We start from the raw sequence: 9,163 nt of genomic DNA on the forward strand, positions 1-9,163 counted from the left end.
TAAGGGAAAGAGTCGAGCTCCAAGAAAGAACAATCACTAGACTCAGGACTACCCCTAGAGCTAGCAGAGCAGGAACCGAACAAGAGGGAGCTCTTGTACCAGCTCTGGAAGACCAGGTCCGAAGCTTACAAAGAGAGCTAAGATTAGAGCAAGTGCAAAGGTTGCACATGGCGGAGGGATCATTGGCAGTAGAGGAGAGGCTCACTTTAGAAAATCAAACACTAAGAATAGAGAATGAGACCCTCCGCAAACAGCTCCAAGATCTACAAGAGCAACAAAGAAGAGAGACAGAGACACCACAAGAAGGATCAGGTGGAGCAGCCATAGAGCTACCAGAAACTGGAGAGGCAACCACAATTGAAGATCCAGCCCCAGTTCAAGAGGTGGCCTCAACTTCAGTAATCTCTGAAGAAGAAGAACAAAGGCTCCATGACCAAATAGAAAAGTCAACAGAGGAGAGTGCCAAGGCGAAAATGGAATGGGAGAGGAGACTCCTAATCTCCATTAGACTTCAGGGATTAGACACAAAAGTGCTCCATGAAGAGTGGATGCAACCCAGCCTGCCTTTCCCTTTGATGAAGTTTGAAGTGATAAAAACGAAAAAGAGAATAGAGGAGGAGCAGTATGTCGCTCTTTACGAAGGCGACATCACAAAAGAGGAACAATCAAAGAAGATTGTAGATTCGCAGCCTAGATGGAGGAAAGGTTGGCTGAACAAATACCCAGCCTACCTCATCTACTTGGTAGAGGCACCAAAGGAGATTCGGGAGGATGCAACCTTCTGCCCGGTGCCAAGAGTCAGAAGCTGGAAAGAGCATGGCAGGATTGCAGAAAAGAAGCCAAATTGGCTTAATTACCCCAGGATGCCAGGACCAAAGGCAGGAGAGAGAATAGGTAAAGCCTACATGGTGAAAACCCTAATGGGGACCATCAAGCTCTTTACTGGCTCTCCTGACCTTTCGTGTCAGATGCTCAAGAAAATTTACAGGACTCTCTTAGCTTGCATTGAAGTGTTCGCACCAGATAAAGCCACGACCTCGAGTCTACTATCGACGGCCGACACAGTGACTGATATGATGTATGACCTTTCATTGCAGCCTTCTCCAAAAGTGTTGCACCTCCTATACCAGAGGATTATGTTTTTGCCTAGCTTCCACTTGCAAACATTCGAAGAATCTTTCTACACCGGCTTTTTCACCCACGAAAGCAAAATATTCGGCCCAACCTTGACCATCGGCAACCTGCAATACGAATCACATTTGCAGATGCTCAAGACGACAGGACTTTATTGACCAAGCATAAAGGTCATGTCAGGGACGACATGAACGCGAAGGGGGGGAGTGTTGAGCCAGCAGAGGATCACACCCACATTTTTGCTCACACTCATCATTTTTGTAACCATTGATTGTAATAAATGTCTTTCCGACATTGATTTTGAATTGAGCCATTCATTAAGTAACGGGACTCAATTGAGTTTCCAGCTTGTAATCCCGAAGTAATTTCACTTGCTGATGTAATTAGTTAGAGATGTTCTCACCTCCAAGGCTGAGGTATATGAGCCAAAGTTTTTGTAACCTAAGGAGATTCAGTTTTTAATCAAAGTGAGTTTTTGAGCGCCGTGACTGTGTCTGAGAGAGAGTGAGAGAGAGAGAGTCTTATCTACATGCTACGCGAGCTACGGAGCCGCCATTGGAGAAGCGACACCGCCATTGTGTTAGCAACGGCGAGAGCTACGCACTGATACCAAGAGTGCGCGCTATCGGCTTCTATGTGTGGTAAGTTCCTACGAGCTTCGGTGTGAGTTTTCTTCCAACTCGTGTGTCGGAATAGAGCGTGCAGCATATCTATAGAACCACAACGAGTAGAGCTACACATTAGTACCATTGGGGTCAAGTTTCGATCACCTGTATTTTTCGGCCTGTCTTCATACGCGTTTACCGCACGGAGTGGTTATAGGTTGATTTTGCAGTTCAAGTCTTTAGGGTGTTGTTCTTACCTAGTGTATAGACTTCCCCTTGAGTTTGAGAGCGATTCCATGATTCTAGATCCTGTTTCGTATAGCATTCGTTCGTAGTAAGGATTTCAGTCACTTGCGTATTTTAGAACTTAGATTTGATTTCCTTAGTAGTGATTGTCATTAGAAGGTCGAGTAGGTGATTTGACACCCACCTAGTTGTTTCCATGCGCCTGCGGGTCAAGCTTCGTCCTCGTCTGACAAATTCTGTTGTTGGTTGAGTTCTCGCTATTTAGCTTCCGCTAGCGGCGTAACCGCCTTAATAGTCAATAAGCACCACTTGCTTGTCGGCTTCAATCACCCGCTCTTCTACCGCTCATCACACTCCGCCACCATAGGCAAGGCTTTCCTATCTCTTTTGGCAAGACTTTGCACCTGTTGCACCATTATGGCACATTCCACAGCTACCTTCATCAACATGGCCATTAGCATGGCAACACACACCATTTTTACCTGCTCATCATCACCTGTAGGCCTAGACCACTCCACTTGGTCTTCACCATGCATCTCAGTTTGTACTTTATGCTGCTCCTCGCATACATTCACCACCTCTCCACTCACATGCAAGAGATCAAACTCATCATACCTAGATTGAGACGACTCAATCTCCCAACTCGTAGCTACATCCATAGAGCTACTGTCACTCGACTCAATCTCCTCCTCTGTTCCTAGCTCGGGAATCTCCTCTAGCTTCACCGCTTTGACCTCGTCTGCAAACTGCACTCTTTGGCCTTTACCACATTTCAATGGAGCTTCTACAGTTGCACTCGAACCTGGAATCACCTCTTTTGTCCACTCTAGAACCACTTGCATATCCTCCACAACAATTGGAGCCGCTCTAGTCGGCATCCTTGGCATAGGAACTACCTTATCTCTTTGTAGCTAAAGAACCCTTCGTTCCTCTTGCATTTGCACTTCTCTTTGTACCACCTGTGGCTCAGCTATCTCTGCACCACACTGCCTTGGCATCACAGCGCGCTTGAAAAACTCCGCCTAGCTTCACGCTTCTTCAGCATCTTTTTGTCCGCCCTCTCGCCAAAGCTACAGCCTCTTCATATGACACCGGGCCATCTATCTCCAGCTTATCACGCACTTCCTCATGCAGGCAATCCCTGAATTTACCCAAATTTAAAAAACTAGCATGTTTTGCAGCAATTACCTTGATCAATTTTCCCCAAAGGGCTTAGAACTCCCACTCAAACGCTTGAAAATCACCTTCCAAGCTTTGCTTCAAACCGTCCAGCTTTTGCTTTACTTCATTCAGTTGCGCATCCGCTACAAATCTGCTTCGAAAAGCCGCCTCTAGGGCTTCACAATCTACCTTTTCTTCATCAAGGAGGCCATCAAACCATAGCCTCGCTTTACCACGAACCAAGAGCGGGAGCACCTGTACCGCAGCGTCTTCTCTCGATAGACCGCTTTCCAACACGAACAATCCATACTCTTGGAGCCAGGTTTCGCATCCTCAACCCCAGTGAAAGTGGGAAATCCTGCCCAAGCCATCACTAGCAGCACCTTCTCTTCAAAGGCCGCACCTTTGGCATCACCAAGATCACCACTTCGACATCAACTAGGAGCATCAGACCGCTCCTCCGTGGGGGCACCAGAAGATGGAGAGGGGGAATGGGGAACACGCCTAGTACACACACAAAAATGCCTTCTATAGCTCAAGGCATACATAGCACCCCTGCCGACTTGAAAACCACCTCCAAACGACACAATTACCAAGACCACACATGCACACGCATTCACAAAGATTCACCTGAGACCACACAGGGCATAATGCTATCCACACCCATAGAAATGCACCAACGGCAGTCACCCTTCACACACGATCCCTCGCTCAGTCTCCTTCTTTGCACACACGTTGTCGGGGGGCAACACTGCCGACACATGCTCACACTCACTTGCAATAGAGCAGAGAAGAAAAGGGAAGGGAAAATACGGCACGACACGATCCACACTTCAAAATCGGGGAGCTTTCTTCATTCAACCACAAAAAACTACATACAGCCCTGATCGCTGGCCGATGCATACAAAACTACACATGGGGACGAGCTCTCTCGAGGTTTCTGCACCAGGCTTTCCATGGCTGCTTCCTCCACGTAGATCTCTCTCTCTCTCTCTCTCTCTCTCTCTCTCTCTCTCTCTCTCTCTCTCTCTCTCTCTCTCTCTCTCTCTCTCTCTCTCTTCCTTGACGTGCAGGAGCCAAGCCTTTCCTTGAGGCCGCCACTTTTTTGACAACGCGTAGAATTTCAAGCGACCAAGAAAACCCTCTTCTTTTCCTTCTTTTTTCCTCCACCTCTTATCCTTCTTTTCTAATTCCATCTCAAAGGGGCAACGACAACGCCGTTGTTGCACCCTTGCTTAACACTTCTTTTAACTTCTTCTTTTTTGGCCTGCCCAAAGGGCTAAGGCCATAGTGGTGGTTTCCCTTTTTTCTTAGTGAAAAATGTCACATGTATTTTAAAAATAAAAGTGAGAAATAAAAAATAACCTATATAGTTTTGAGTGGCTCTTGAGAGGATAGGTTCATTGGATTCCGTGTCTTTTGAGTGGTTCTAGAAAGTAAACATTAGGTGCAAGCTGGAAGCCTTAAAGTGAGGTTGGTGGGAGTACATATAATGAGTGGATGCATTTCATTCTTCCCTCTTTTGGAGTGGAGACTCCTTGAGCTCCGTGGAGGGAGCTCTCATTAGGTTTAGGTCTCATGAAGCCCTAGTAGGGATAGCAAAGCGTGCTCAAGGGCGCTGGCCTATGGTGGTTTTTGGTCGTGCGTGCGCGTTGTGCATGGGGTGCCTCTGCACGCTCTTGTGTTGCTCCCGTCTGTCGTCTTGCTCGCCGATTTGTGGCGGTTATGGGCCGCGCTTCTGCTCTACTATCTTGCTTCGCTTCTGTTGTGTTGTCCTGCTTTGTGCATGAAGCCATGGCGGCATGTCGCCCTGCTCGCCGGCTTGTGGCGGTTCTGGCCCGCGCTTGTGCTCTGCTGCCCTGCTTCCTGCATGCGCTTGTTGAGAAATGGGTGGCTTGTGTAGCGTGGTTCCTCTCGCTGGTCTATGGCGCTGTTGGGCGTGATTCAGTGCCCTACCTCTCCGCGGTCTTGTGTTGCTGTGGTTTGCCGTCCTCCTCGCCGATCTATGGCGGATTTGGGCCGCGCTTGTACTCTGTTGTGCTTCTCTATGGGTGCCTCGTGTTCTTGGTTTGCTGGTCTATGGTGGATTTGGGTCGTGCCTTGGTGCTGTGTTGCTTTGTATCTCGGGGTTGTCCTGCTCTGTTTTCTCATCCCCTTTGCCGATCTGAAGCGGGTCTTGAAGACGTGGTGCCGTGCTTCTCTATGCATCGGGGTTCTGTTGCTCTGTTAGGACATCCCCTTCGCCGATCTATGACGGACCTTGGACGCTGATCTGTTGTGCTGCTGCTGTTTCCAGTGTTGTCGTGCTGCATTGTCGTCCTCTCCGTTGGTCTGTGGTGGATCGGGCCATTCTGTTGTGTGTCGTGTTGCTCTGTGTATTGGGGTTCTGATGATCTGTTAGGACGTCCCCTTCGCTGATTTGTGACGGACCTTGGACGCCGATCTGTTGTGCTGCTGTTTTTTTCGGTGTTGTCGTGCTGCATTGTCGTCCTCTCCGTCGGTCTGTGGTGGGTCCTCTCCGTCGGTCTGTGGTGGATTGGGTCGTTCTGTTATGCAGCTCTGTTGCAGTGTGTTGCGCTGCTTTGTTGTGTCGTCCCGCTTGCCGGTCTATGGCAATTCGGTATCGTATGTGGCTTGTCGACGGCATCTTTGTGTTAATTTTCGGTATGCATCAAAGAGAAGCTTTTTCTATTTAATTTGTTGCTTTAATTTTAGTTGGCTACTTTATTTACTGTTTTGCTCTGTTTTTTGCAGGGTGGTACGGAGCCATTGACGAGATTGGATGGTTTGGGTGGCTGATTGTATGTGGAGGTCAAGCACAGTATGTTACGGGCTGAATAATTTGAAGATTGTAGATGTAACTTTTATGGTGTTGATGAAGTTTAAAATAGGGCAATGTTTCCGAAGTTATTTATTTCTCGAAGTTTGTCTATTTTGTTGATAGATTTTGTGCTTTAGTTTGCTATAGAAAATTTATTTTGTTATTGCGTCAAGGTGCTTTTAATCTAAAACGATTAGATCCACATTCTATGATGCAATCTTGGTCCACGATTTAATCCTATTGATGGATTATTTGGACTAGCTGAGCATGTGGTTAGGGTTTGGGGATTTGACATTGAAAAATTATGGCTCTGTGGTTATTTTTTTAATGTAAGAAAAAAAATGATTTAACTTTGAATATTATATTCAATGATCTCAAGGTTCATTGCTAATATTGTAAAGTAAGAATGGAAATAAATCCGTTTTGATGTGGTGATTTAGAATCATTTACTTCAAATCTTTATAAAGTTCTAAGTTATTAGTTTCTCTTCTTTAGATGCCCTAATTTACTTTAGTTGTAGTTCTCATTTCATTTGCAGCCTTGCACCTCTCTTCTCCATTCTGGCTGTGCACCTCTCTTGTCCTCTCTCCTCTCTCTAATAATAGTTGAGTTAAAATTCATTTATGTTTGTAGCTTTTATTATTATCACAAAAGTCGAGGTAGAGTTAATGAAAAGAGAAGCCCTTTCTCTTTCTCTCTCTATGGAGTGTACAGGTCGTGATCCAATATTATATAATGATAGATGATAACAAATGTAAAAATTTGCATTTACAGCCAACCTTTGAGTGGAACTTTCAAACTATCTTTCTTGAAGTACTCAAGATTATGCACCAAGTTTCACTCTTTGAGTTGTAAGTATATAAAAGCTAAAGGTATTTTGAAGAACTATCACGTTTTACAAGCTTCTCTATTCTGAGATCACTCTTGCTGAGAGTTATACTCCCTCTATAGTACAGTCTCTTAAACTTTACAGCCACATCTTTTATCAAAGCGATAGCATTACTCTCTATAGCAAGGCCCTATGGATTCGAATATGGATGGTAATATACCTCTGCATTTCGTTTCCTCTTTTGGGGCTTAAGAGTCTTGTTGTCTTGCTTGTCTTGGAAATTGTCTTGAATTTGCTCTTGATTATAGATGCTTTCACTACAAATTCAAGCAATGACTACTTCGAAACTTTAAGTGCAGCTTCTAGTACTGAAAACTTGCATGAAGTTGTGTTTGAAAGTGGGGGCCTTAAATCGTCAAGTAGTGTAGTGGATTCTCCAAACTCACCATTTAAAAATCTTAGTCCCAAAGCCAAGTTCAAGAAAACGTCTCCAAAATCTGTTCAAAAGGCCCTTAGTATGCAAGAGGGATGGCTTCTGTGAGAGGTTAGCTTTGTTTCCGATTTCTGTGGCTAACCAATGTGTAATTGATAATAATATTATCATGTGCCATGTGTTGTAGGGCGAACAACGCTTAGCTCTTCCGGGATTGCCACTCCCTCCGCCAGTGTGAGTCGTTCATTGGGCTTAGCATCTATTAAAGAAGATCCAAGACCTATAGTTGATTCCTTTGGATCTCAATTGGCATTGAGTCAATCTACGCTTGAGCTTCTTATATCTGAGCTTTTTGATGCTATTAACTACCGTTTTGTCTTCGTTGGCAAGATGCTCGCGAAGTATGGCACATATAAAATCCAAAAAGTAAATTACAACAATTTTTGAAGGCCGATCTTGTGGACAAGGTTGCACATCATACTATCACTTTTGTTGTGGCAGAAAATTATATTGAACAGTTTGTCAACACTTTTGTGGTGGGTGATTTTTTACGAATTGAGGGGCCTGTTGTGAGGAAAAAGAATCCTAGTGATGGAGGCACTTGTCAGCTTGCTCTCTATGCTGATGCAACTACATCTATTGTGGAGGCTCCTTCATTCGACTTTGTGCTCACTCTCTTTCCTGAGCACAAGATAAAAGATCTTTTCTCATCATGGACTTCTTCAATTGAAGATGGTGTGCCTACTGTAGCTTTTACTGTTATCAAGGTGGAGAACATGGCCAAAAGTGATGGCAGTAGTGGCACTAGACTTATTGTTGCCGATGGTCTTGCTGATGTTGATAGAGCAACGGTAAGCTTCTATATGCATCTCTAAGTCTTCTTAATAGTGTTTTGACTGTTTGTTATTGTTGCAGCTTTTGTTTGTACCTTCTCGAAAGGCTGACTTTTATAACATATCCAATGAAGTCAAAGAGAATGGATTTTATGATTGTGCGGCTCACAACATAAATGTCTTCAAACAATTCTCTAACACATTATCTGTCGTGGACTACACTATTCTGTTGCCATTGCCCTCTCGATTGAAGTTGCTTTTCAAAGATATCCGTGTTAAGCAAATTGCCAATATGGGATTTGGAAAAACGGTGAGTTCTTATTCGTAGGTTGTCTGCATTGATTGTGCATCGTGTGATTTCTTTAGGTTAATTTCAGGTGTTCGGTTCTCTTGAGGTTGTTAACGTCAACAGTGTTGGATTGGAGTATTTATGTGGAGTTTGCAAATCTGCCCAAGTCAGTCGCCAAAGCTCAAATCCTCATTGTTTTGCTTGTAACAAAGTTGTTGAAACTTGGAAAGTTCCTGTCAATCAAAGCTGGTTCTTCGTGACAGTAAAGGTATTTCCGTCACCTTGCACGAGAAGATTGTTGACCAAGTCCTTCGCCTACCCTCTTCTTTTTTGCATTTGCATGAAATTGATCTAGTGAGTTTGAAAGCTTCCTTGGTGGGAATGAAGAGAGCTGAGCATTTCTCAATTGATGCACAGGGGTATGTAACAAGCTTTAAATTGGAATAGGAAGATGCTAGCTTTGCTAATGTGCCTTGCACTCCTCGAGGAAGGTCATATTTTGCTGAATATCCTTTTGTATCTAGGCATTATGGCGGGATTATCTCTTGGCGATAAAACTGTTTTTTGTATAAATGGCATCCAATGTTCAATCGAGTCAACTTTTTGGAAGACATCTTCTTGTAATCAAGATGTTTTAAGGGCATTGTTGTTTGTATGTGGTGTAGATATCTCTATCAATTCACTAAAAAATATTATGTCCAAGCATATTGTTGCAAAAATTCATTCTCAAAACTTGGAGATCACAAGTGTGTGGCTGAAATTGTGGAACGATGAGCGTGTGGCTTGTAATGTTGATGATAAAACTCTTGAAT

The 9,163-nt window shown here is 44.3% G+C and overlaps 2 pseudogenes; both read left to right on the top strand.

The window, feature by feature from the left end:
- The first annotated feature begins 5,225 nt into the window (after nt 1-5,225).
- LOC147455596 (uncharacterized) lies at nt 5,226-5,919 on the top strand (annotated as a pseudogene).
- A 1,081-nt stretch (nt 5,920-7,000) lies between these two features.
- On the top strand, nt 7,001-8,906 carry LOC147455597 (uncharacterized; annotated as a pseudogene).
- The last annotated feature ends 257 nt before the right edge of the window (nt 8,907-9,163 follow it).

Source organism: Adiantum capillus-veneris, chromosome 6 (genome assembly GCF_014529385.1).
Source record: "Adiantum capillus-veneris isolate H3 chromosome 6, ASM1452938v2, whole genome shotgun sequence".
Taxonomy (NCBI): domain Eukaryota; kingdom Viridiplantae; phylum Streptophyta; class Polypodiopsida; order Polypodiales; family Pteridaceae; genus Adiantum; species Adiantum capillus-veneris.